The following is an 11,590-nucleotide window of genomic DNA, read 5'->3' as shown; positions in this document are numbered from 1 at the left end:
CGATCCTTCAGGGATGCTTCATTTCCATGCTCAGATAAATTATATCAATAATTCATAACAAGTATAAAAAGAATAAATAAAACTTGTATCTGAACTATGTAAATAAACATAGAATTTATCAAATAATAATAATGAATATAATCATAGATATTCATCTCAGTAAATATATTAAAAACTTACTTGAAGTTCATAATTTGTTTCCAACATAATCTCTTGCAGCTGTCTCTAGACTTTATCATGTGAAAGCTTTTTTGCGTGTGTTATTAACTCCACCTTTTACTCAAAAACTTTCAAGAAAAGTCTAACTTATCCAGCGCCTCAATAATCATAACCTATCAAGTAAACATGTCAGAAAGAAAAATAGCAGCCCATGAAACTGAAATGTTTAGAACGGAATTGAAAATAAGAATATAGCTTGCGAGGCGTGGGTCCTGCTCGTTTTGGCACAAGCTTCAGAGGTGGCCGATGCAAGTCTCCTTCTCTTTCATTATTTTTATTTTATGTTTTATTTTTAAAATATTGCCAACAAGCCCCACGCTTTTGACTTTTTGTTTTTTTCTCCTGTAGGAAAAATTAATAGAAATTATTAGTTAAATATAACATGCCAACCTAATGGAATTTGTTAGTCAATTATGGCATGCTAAATCATTAAATTTTTTTTTTTATTTTGCCGCAGTCTCTAGTTTAGAAAAAAAATCCAGCTGTCGACACTAGTTCCGAATCCCAAGAACTTGTCTCCTTCCACTAGTCTTTGTCTTTGTCGGGGACGGCACTTTCCCCTTATCGACCTACCTTTGAAATTACTTCCCTTTGCGATAGATTTACTATTGTGCTCCCTTCGGACATCATCAGGCTTAGATCTTGGCAGGTTCTTTATCGACCACACGATAGGGAACAACACCACACAGCAGCAAACCATATCGACCAGCAAGAACACCTGCTTCCAGGTGACCCAATCCTGCGCGAACGGCCCTTTCTCGTCGATAGCGACTTGAGCTATGTTCGCCACGACCTGAAGCGGGATCACAATCGAAAACTCTACTAAAGCCACTAGGTACATCAGTATTACCCACTACAAAGCCATCTCTCTCTCTCTCTCTAGATATTCTTCTACTTCTGCAGATGAGCCCTGGCCTTCGGTCTTGCTTTTGGGTTTGGGTTTAGCTGAGGACAGAGTAGTTGGCGAGGAGACACGTGATGCGGTCCAGCATAACCGGTGCATCTGGAAAGAAGAACTGGACGGGCCACGATGGTTCGGAGCTGGGTCTCCGTTGTCGAGTAGCCGGAGATGGCATAGATGCTAGATCTGTCGGTTTGATCCTTAATCTTTGAAATCAACTACCAAGATCGGCTCATGCTCATCCTCCCGTTTCTCGTTCACGGTCTCGCAGCTATAAATCGTGGATCTCTCTAGACAGAGATCTAAGAATCAAAGGTCACCATTAAGTGCACGAACTTTTGAAGATCTAAGAGTATGCCGATGGCTTGCAGGTGTTTGGTGTGGCATACGCACCACTATAATAGTATTCCAACTGGCCAAAGAGAGATGAGTGCTGGAGTAGGTAGAGTTGGCCTGGTAGGTGGCTTGGTAGGCTGTGGAAAAATGCATCGTGCTGATAACGTGTTATAAACTAAATGAAAAGAGAGAGAGAGTTTCAAGAGATTGAGAGAGAACGAGAGAAGAGATTCTCTTATTGATCTGTTATCAAACTTATGAATTTCTTAAAGAATTCAACGATATATATAGGCGTACAAAGGGGACTATACTAGCTCACTATGCTAGCACTATACACTATGCATATGTCGGCCAACTCACTATGCTAGTACTATGCTAGCACTATGCACTATGCATTTGACGACTAGATAAATGTGGTCATACAATTCAAGATAGTTTATAACAAAAGCAAAATTCTTAGTTAACAAGTCTCTGTAAGTCTGTTTGTTACAAATATAAGATTAGGTGGTGGGTTAAAATTTAAATAAAATATTATTATAATATATTGTTTTAATATTAATTTTATTTTAAAATTTTAAAAAATTAAATTATTTATTATATTTTATATAAAAATTTGTAAAAGTTATACAGGGATGAGATGTTTCTAACAACGGACATAATTTTCCCTCCTTTCTACTGTGGCAGGCTGGCAGCCTCATTTCTCTAATCTCTAGAGGCCACCGCTCCTATCCCTTTCTCTTTCTCTCGTAGGGCTTGGCCCGATACTCCATTTCTCTCTCCCTTTTTCCATTTCCTTGCTTGTTTTCTTGTCCATTGTGCGATAATATCTCTCTAGGCTTGGGTGAAGAACCAAACGGCAGCTAGGACAATCAATCTGCACCGAGAATTGACAACGAAGGTGTGCTGACTTTTGCTCTTGTTGGTTGTGATTTTGCTGATTTTTTTCTTTTTTGTCCAGTGATTGTGTCGTACGTTGATTGGATGGATTTTAGATTTTAGGTTTTGTTAAAAGTGTTTTTGCTGTTGGTTTTAGTGTTTGTGCTTCTGCGTCTAAACCTGTTATCATGATTTCATAGCATCTGTAGTGTACAAAGGAAGGAAAGTATGATCCACTCACCCCTGTTTTATCAATACCTTGTATTTTTTTTCCTCATCACAGTAAATTGTGTGGCGCTTGTCTTTCTGCAGGAAAACGAGCAGAAGATATGGGCTTGAGAGAACTGTAAGCAAGCTGTATATCTACCTTTCATTGATAAAAAGTTCAATTTTTAGATTCTGTTAGTTCTTGAGATATTGAAAAGTTTCATGTGTGCAAGTGGTGGATTATTGTCTTTTCCTGTGTTTTTTTTTTTTTTTCTTTCTGCATCCCCTGGGGGAAGGGCGGCTTCCTACCCAAGAACGCATATATTCCACGCAAAACTTTGCAGAACTTGATTTTCTCCTCTTGAGTAATGATGGATCACAGTAAATGGTGTGGCGCTTGTCTTTCTGCAGGAAAACGAGCAGAAGATGTTAGAATAAGAAAAGGTAGAGCTTGACAAAAAGGGAATTCTGGTATATTGTATTTTAATCATAATGGTAAAGTTTACAGACTACTATCTATATATAGCAAAAGCTACTGCCAGCTGACAGACTGGAGAATAAAGGAATATTTGTACAATTTACTAACTAACTCTGAAAATACAAAATAGTACATGACACTTCATCTATTTGAGGGACTTTCTAGTAATTTATTCACAATGGAATCTTTGTTGATAAGTGCTGAATGTGGAGGCAGCAGCTGCAAGTCTGGTACAATGTTGTTGCCACGGCTGATATGATCATCATGATCCTGCTGCTCTAAGGTGATGGCATTTTGTGGTGTATGTTGCTCCAATACCCCCCCGCAAGATGGAGAATAGATATTTGCTATTCCCATCTTGGAGAGGTGTGAATAAAGAAGATGAGATGGCAAAGACTTGGTGAATATATCAGCTAATTGTGAGAGAGTTGGAACATGAGCAGTTTTTATACTGCCTTCAAGAATTTTGTCTCGGATCAAATGACAGTCAACTTCAATATGTTTGGTTCTTTCATGAAAAACGTGGTTAGCTGCTATGTGAATTGCAGCTTGATTATCACAATATAAATCAGCAGCTTGTGGATGAGCAATGGACAGATCAGATAGGAGCTGCTTGAGCCAAGTGAATTCTGATGTAATGGAGGCCATGGCTCGATATTCTGCCTCAGCAGAGGATCGAGATACAACCGTTTGTTTCTTTGATTTATATGAAATGAGAGAGTGGCCCAAGAAAATACAATAACCAGTGACAGATTTTCTTGTGTCAGGACATGATGCCCAGTCAGAATCGCAATAGCCTTTGAGCTGAATTGGAGATGTGGAGGATAGAAGGATACCTTGACCAGGGGCATTTTTAATGTATCTGAGAATTTTGTGGGCAGCAGCAAGGTGACTGGAAGTGGGATGGTCTAAAAACTGACTAAGAACATGAGTAGGGTAACTAATGTTTGGTCTGGTTATAGTGAGGTATAACAATCTGCCTATGAGGCGCCTGTAAACTGTAGGATCAGTTAAGGGGGAACCAGAAGATCTACTAAGTTTATGATTTTGGTCCATTGGAATTTTTAATGGTTTGGAAGCAAGAAGTCCAGAGTCTGCAAGAATGTCTAAATTGTATTTTCTTTGACAAAGATGAATGCCAGCAGGTGATCTAGCAACTTCAATGCCTAGAAAATACCTTAAAGAACCAAGGTCTTTGATCTTAAAATGGTGATTGAGAAAAGCTTTGAGAATAGAAATAGAATGAATGGAATTGCTAGCCACTACTATGTCATCCACATAGACTAGAAGGGCTATGAAGGTGTCACCATTTGTGCAAGTAAAGAGGCTATAATCAGCCTTTGATTGAGTAAAGCCAAAATGAATGAGTGATTGAGAAAATTTTTCATACCATTGGCGTGAGGCTTGTTTAAGGCCATAGAGACTTTTGAGCAATTTGCAAACTTGAGTGGGAGAACCTTTGCTATATCCAGGAGGTTTCTTCATGTAAATTTCTTCATGGAGATCACCATGGAGGAATGCATTATTGACATCAAACTGTTGAAGATGCCATCCATGAACAGCTGCTAAGGCAAGAAGGGTTCTCACAGTGACCATTTTTACAACTGGTGAAAAAGTCTCGTGGTAGTCAATACCCTCTTTTTGAGTGAAACCTCTAGCAACCAACCTAGCCTTTTTTCTCTCAACAGTACCATTGGAGTGGTATTTTGTTTTGTAAACATATTTACAATCAATGGGAATTTTTCCAGGGGGTAACTCAGTAAGAACCCATGTATTGTTTAATTCTAAAACTGCAATCTCAGTTTCCATTGCCTTACACCAGTCAACATCTTTTATGGCTTGTTTGTAAGTGGATGGATCATTGTGTGAAGAAATTGTTGCAGAAAAAAAAGAATAACTAGGTGACAGGTTATTATAAGAAATGGATGAAGATATAGGGAATGGTATACCTGAACATGAAGATGATGAAACCATAGATTAAGTGGGTGAGATAGAAGAAAGGTGCTGGCAATGGAAGTCTTGAAGATATTGTGGTGCTCTTCTTGTTCTTGTTGATCTTTTGAGAACAGGTTGAGGAGAAGGATCTGAAGGTGGTGACAAAATTGGAGGTGAGGTAGGAGGAATGAGTTCAGGAGGTAAAGGTTGTAAGGGAGAGGATGATGAAGAAGATGGCATAGAATTGTTGGTAAGTGGTGTAGAAGTCAGAAGAGAATCAGTGGGCAGAATGTGAGGGGAAGGGGGAGAAAAGTTATTAAAAACTGGGAGAGGTGAAGGAGCAGTGGGTGTAGGAAGGGCTTGAAGATGAAAAGGAAAAATATGCTCATAAAAGATGACATCTCGTGAAATAAAAACTGCATTAGTGTCAAGGTCAAGTAGTTTATATCTTTTGATGCCAAAAGGATACCCAAGAAAAAGGCATTTCCTACCTCGAGGGTCAAACTTTTTTCTGTTATGGGATAATGTTGATGCAAAACATAGACAACCTAAAATTGAGTTCAGTCCAAAGTTGTCTAGCATCATCAACAAGTGCAATGCTAGACTTCAGAGTTGGACTAATTGAGTTTTGAATCCATGATACAACAAGATCATTGCATCGATCCCATGCATCAGATAGAAGGTCAGTGGGAGTTTGTGGTTTTAACAAAGTGCCATTGATAAAACCAAGTTTATTTTTGGCTCTAAGAGCTCTGCACATAGCTCTTGACCAGGTTATGTAATTGTCTGTGGTAAGAGGGTCAGGAACCAAAGGAAGGGAAGGATTGTCCCCATGGTCAAGTCGATAGGGGTTGAGAATGTTTGTAAAATCTGTAAATAAAGTACTAGTGGGTTTTATTGGAGGAGTGGATGGTGTGGTTCGAGGAGTGGATGGAGGTGATGTAGGAGGAGATTCAGTAGTCATGGAAGAAAATTTGCAATGTAAAATCTGGAGTTTTCAGGCTCATGATACCATGTTAGAATAAGAAAAGGTAGAACTTGACAAAAAGGGAATTCTGGTATCTTGTATTTTAATCGTAATGGTAAAGTTTACAGACTACTATCTATATATAGCAAAAGCTACTGCCAGCTGACAGACTGGAGAATAAAGAAATATTTGTACAATTTACTAACTAACTCTGAAAATACAAAATAGTACATGACACTTCATCTATTTGAGGGACTTTCTAGTAATTTATTCACAATGGAATCTTTGTTGATAAGTGCTGAATGTGGAGGCAGCAGCTGCAAGTCTGGTACAATGTTGTTGCCACGGCTGATATGATCATCATGATCCTGCTGCTCTAAGGTGATGGCATTTTGTGGTGCATGTTGCTCCAATAGAAGATATGGCCTTCAGAGAACTGTAAGCAAGTTGTATCATCTACATGATAAAAAGTTCAATGTTTAGATTTTGTTAGTTCTTGAGTAACAATGGATCATAGTAAATGGTGTGGCGCTTGTCTTTCTACAGGAAAACGAGCAGAAGATAGGGCCTTGAGAGAACTGTAAGCAAGTTGTATCATCTACCATTCATTGATAAAAAGTTCAATTTTTAGATTCTGTTAGTTCTTGAGATACTGAAAAGTTTCATGTATGCAAGTGGTGGATTATTGTCTTTTCTTGTGTTTTTTTTTCGGCCCCCGCGCGGGAGGGGGGGGGGGGGCTTCCAACCCAAGAACACATATTCCATGCGAAACTTTGCAGAACTTTATTTTCTCCTCTTGAGTAATGATGGATTACAAAAATTGTTATCTGCTCAAACAGGCAAGGGAAATGGTGATTCCTTATATGCCAATGTTGATGCCCCCGATCAAGTGGACATGGTATGTTATTTAGAGCTTCATTTTTCATTTTTGCCAGTATGCTTTTTTTTTTTTTTTTTTTTACTTTTTGTGTAATCATGGTGCAGAGAACTTAGGCTCAAACATTTAGAAATTCATCCATTCCAGAGATAGCCCTCTATTTTTAACTCTTTTTTGTTGAGTGCAAGTTCAAAACTTTGGAACGGGTATTTTTCACACTTTTTCACCTGTCTGTTGCCTTCTCTTTATTTTTATTGTGTAACCATGGTGCAGACAACTAGCCTCAAATATTTGGAACTTCATACAGAGATAGATTGATTGAGCCCCTCTATTGTTCTATTTTTTCAGTACAAGTGGTTTCTAATTTTTTACCCGTGGGGTATTTGATATAAGTGTGAAGGAAGTAAGTAAGAAGTGGACTCCTAGTTACTCAATTGCTTTTGTTTTTTTTTTTTATAAGTAAATCTCATTTGCTTATGTTCTTTCTTTTTCTTTTGTACTTTTGCAGTTGCGATGAAGGAGGGCACTTGTATTTGATTTTTTGGGCTGGAAGCCATTGCTGGAACTGTTGGTTGTTTTGTGTATAATACAGAAGAATGTTTGCCTGAGTTGGGTTCTTAATTGGGTAATCAGGTGTGGTTTTTATTGTGTCATCTAATTGAGCTAACTGATTTGGTGCAATTACAGAATTGATTAATTATGCTTGTTGTAACCCATGGCCAATTTGAGATTTGGTGGAATTATGTACATATTGACAGTGTAGGATTGATGTAAACAATAATTTAATTATAATATGATTATTAATTAACATGTGGTGATATGCAAAATATGCCAAAAATAAATTAGATAAAAAAATAAACAATTTAAATTAATAATTTTTTTTTTTATTATTTTGGCTAATAGATGGATAATCTAATGTGGGAATAGATTTTGAATGGAATAGGCAAAAGCTAAAACATGTGATATTAGCCAAATTTTGGGTTTGCCTTTGCCTATTCCAATGCTAATGCTCTTAAACAATCTTAACTCTCCCCGCAGGCTTTAGCTTCCAGTCGATATAATGTCTTACACCAAAAAGCTTCAAGGAACCCATTCATATATTTCCTCTTCTTATTCTGAGTCTGAACCTGAGGAGCATGATGTATTCCTCAGTTTTAGAGGCGAAGACACCCGCAATACTTTTACTGACCATCTATATCACGCTTTGGTTGATAAAGGGATTAGCACCTTTAAGGATGATGATAAAATTGGGATTGGGAAACCCATTTCCCCAGAACTCTTGCTTGCAATCAAGAAATCGAGCATGGCAGTCATCGTGTTGTCAAGAAATTATGCATCTTCCACATGGTGCTTACAAGAACTTGCAACAATTATTGAATGCATGAAAGAGAGGGAGATGAGAGTTTTGCCCATTTTCTACCATGTGGATCCTAGTGATGTGGGAAATCAGACGGGCACTTTTGCAGATGCCTTTGCCGAACATGATACACGTTTTGAGAAGAACTTAGAGAAGGTGCAAAAATGGAGAAATGCTTTGAGAGAAGTGGCTAAGCTCTCCGGACGCCATTTACGGAATGGGTAACAATTACTACTCCTCTTTTAGTTCTTTTCTTCGTCTTTTACTGCAAATAGAAAAATCGACTTTCATTACTGTTATTGTAAGTAATAAAAACTAATTCCAAGTTCCCTCCTTTCTCTTAGCTAAAAAGCATGATTAAGTTTTATGGAGTTTTAAAGGTTCATAGTCTAAAGGGAGTAGATATTTATAGATTTAGTTCGGAGACAGTTCAGATAATTATATATAGTGTCATGATCCAATATATCTCAGGAAAATACGTATATGACACAGAAGGTAATGGATATTTAACATGAGAATCAGCACCATACAATTCAGCTTCTTCCTTCTACTGGAAATGATGAGAGGGATTGCATATGCATTTAATTGAAAAGAGTTTTGATGTATATACATATATATATATATGTATGTATATATGTATGTATGTATTCTCATTTATTACTTGTAAGCCTTTAGATGATTAACTCTTGTTATCAGCATCACATCATAAAAGTAAGACAGGAATGAAACGAGTACTGCATGTATTTAGTAGCATGTTAATCTTTTCCGTATAGGAGAGAAGCCTGATAGCAAGAAAGCCATAAGAACAAATATATATTCCTATGCAAATCTTCACTTAAGATGTGTAATGTGTTGATTGGGTCTTTAAAACCCAAACTCTTTGTTTGGATCATATTATTAAAAATAGAAATGCTACAGCCACAAATAGATCCTACAAAAGTAAACCACAAATTGGCATGACTTGATATGCTACTTTAGATCTACTTTACAATAAAAATAGCTTTACAATCTAACATACCAAATACCTATAAAAAAACAAGCTAACATACCAAATCAAGCCATGCCAATTTTGTTGATTTTTGTAGGATCTCTTTGTGGCTAAAGCATTTCTCTATTAAAAAATTGGATTTGGATTTGCACCAAGGCCAAATAAGCCTTTAAGCTTTTCAAAATCTTGAGTTTGAAATCATAGTGGTCTTTAAATCCTAATCCATATTCTTTTATCCAAACGCAACTCTATTGTTGATCCGGTTAGTTGGTCTACACTTTTTTTTTTTTGATCGGTAATCAAGAAGTTTTATTCATCATAAATGGCAAATCCCAAGTACACACGGCATATACTTGAAAGATACCTATCTAGAGTTTACAACCGAAATAAGAAAGTCATGGACATTTAGTCCATTACATACAATGGCTCCCACCCAAGAAAACAATGTTTTGAAGAAAAAAACTTTCAGCTCCCCCATTGTTCTCTCATGGTCTTCAAAACTTCTGTCATTTCTCTCTTGCCATATACACCAACACATGCATATGGGTACCATTTTCCATATTGCTGCCACCCGTGAATCTCCTCGAAGTCCCCTCTAGCAGGCTAGAAAATCCACCAATCTATGGGGCATGACCCATGCTACTCCAAGACCCGTAAAGAAATCCGCCCACATGGTCCTAGCCACCTCACAATGTAGAAACAGATGATCAACTGATTCCCCATCTTTCTTGCACATACAACACCAATCCATTACCATTACTAGACGTCTTCTTAGGTTATCTGTGGTGAGAATTTTACCTAGTGCTGCTGTCCACACAAAGAATGCTGCTTTTGAAGGAGCTTTCGTCTGCCAAATGCTTTTCCAAGGGAAATTGAGCATGCCTGGGCTGGATAAAACTTTGTGAAACGATCTGATCGTGAATTTACCTTTCTTTGAGGGATTCCACAGTATCTTATCCATAGAGCCCTCGGTCATACGTATTGAATACAGTGTTGCATAGAATTCTGTGATAACCTCCAACTCCCAATCTTGTGCTGCCCTAGTAAATTCCACATTCCAATGAGGGACGCCATTAGAGAAAACCAACAAATCCGCTATCGCTGCATCCTTGACTCGTGCTAGCTCGAATATGGCGGGGAAGTTGTCTTTGAGGCTCCGTTCACCGCACCATTTGTCATGCCAGAATCTAACTCTCGATCCATCCCCCACTACAATATGAGTATGTCTCCTGAAGGTCTCCCAACCGTTCCTAATGTTCTTCCACAAACCCACCCCATGTGGTCCATGAACCTCATTTGAACACCAACCACCCCATGCCTCCCCAACGCGTTCAGCTATAACTGACTTCCACAAAACCTCTCTTTCTTGTTGGTGCCGCCACAACCATTTCCCCAATAGGGCTTGATTGAACTTCGTCAAGCTTCGCATCCCCAATCCACCCCCAGAGAACGGGGTACATACCTTTGACCAATTAACCAAATGGAATTCAAACTCCTCCCCCCAACCACTCCACAAGAAATCACGTTGTAGTTTCTCAAGACGATTGGCAATCTTCGTTGGAAGCGGGAACAAAGACATAAAGTAGGTGGGGAGGTTAGCCAAGGTAGTTTTAATCAATGTGAGTCTATCACCTTTAGATAAATACAACCTCTTTCACGACGCCAACCTTCGCTCCATTTTTTCAATCACAACATTCCAACTCCCATAAAGTAGGTGGAAGGAACTACAAAACCATCAGATTTTAGCCACATATTCTCAAATTTAAAATACCTTCTGCCTCCTTAAATGCCTCCGTAGTCCAAGAGGATAGGGAAATGATCTGAGCACACTCTATGTAGATATCTTTGGGTTACATCAGGATAATGTAGCTCCCAATCACAAGTGAGCAAGAATCTATCGATTCTTGACCAAGATGGGATTTCTCGAGTGTTGGACCAGGTAAAAGATCCTCCCGTAAGTGGGATATCCATAAGTGCCTGTTCTGAAATGAAGTCAAAAAAATCACTCATAGCGGGTGTGATACAGGATGTACTGACCTTTCACTTGGGAAGCGTGATACATTGAAGTCCCCGCCTAAACAACTTGGCAGCTCCCACCAACTAAAAATTCAGGCTAGTTCCTCCCACATTGCTTTTCTTTCCCCATCAATGTTAGGACCATAAACCCCTACAAATACCCATCGGAATCCATCTTCTATGTTCACAAAGGAACAGGCCACAGAGAAATCACCCACACAATCTTCTAATCTTTCCACCACCCTTTTGTCAAACATGATGAGAACACCCCCCGATGCTCCTTTGGAAGGTAAATAAGACCACCCAACATGATGTCCTCTCCACAGACTTTGGACTAATTTCCATGTAATTAGTTCTAGTTTGGTCTCTTGTAAGCAAATGATATTGCCATTGACGAAGTAAGTTCCTAACTTGAAGTAATTTCCATGTAATT

The 11,590-nt window shown here is 38.4% G+C and overlaps 1 long non-coding RNA gene across 3 annotated transcripts; it reads left to right on the top strand.

The window, feature by feature from the left end:
- Positions 1 to 2,119: 2,119 nt before the first annotated feature.
- On the top strand, positions 2,120 to 7,861 carry LOC122299766. 3 transcript variants are annotated; one of them, XR_006239769.1, is made up of 8 exons: positions 2,120 to 2,354; positions 2,645 to 2,678; positions 2,854 to 2,983; positions 3,216 to 6,357; positions 6,466 to 6,499; positions 6,759 to 6,817; positions 7,305 to 7,429; positions 7,835 to 7,861. It is a non-coding gene; the product is annotated as an uncharacterized LOC122299766 (long non-coding RNA). The 3 variants fall into 3 exon arrangements; XR_006239767.1 differs by lacking the exon at positions 7,835 to 7,861 and having other exon boundaries at positions 2,951 to 2,983; positions 7,305 to 7,623; XR_006239768.1 differs by lacking the exons at positions 2,854 to 2,983; positions 7,835 to 7,861 and having other exon boundaries at positions 7,305 to 7,623.
- The last annotated feature ends 3,729 nt before the right edge of the window (positions 7,862 to 11,590 follow it).

This window comes from Carya illinoinensis, chromosome 16, assembly GCF_018687715.1.
Source record: "Carya illinoinensis cultivar Pawnee chromosome 16, C.illinoinensisPawnee_v1, whole genome shotgun sequence".
Lineage (NCBI taxonomy): Eukaryota > Viridiplantae > Streptophyta > Magnoliopsida > Fagales > Juglandaceae > Carya > Carya illinoinensis.
The sequence above is the reverse complement of the archived record's forward strand: the minus strand, read 5'-3'. Positions and strand labels throughout refer to the sequence as shown.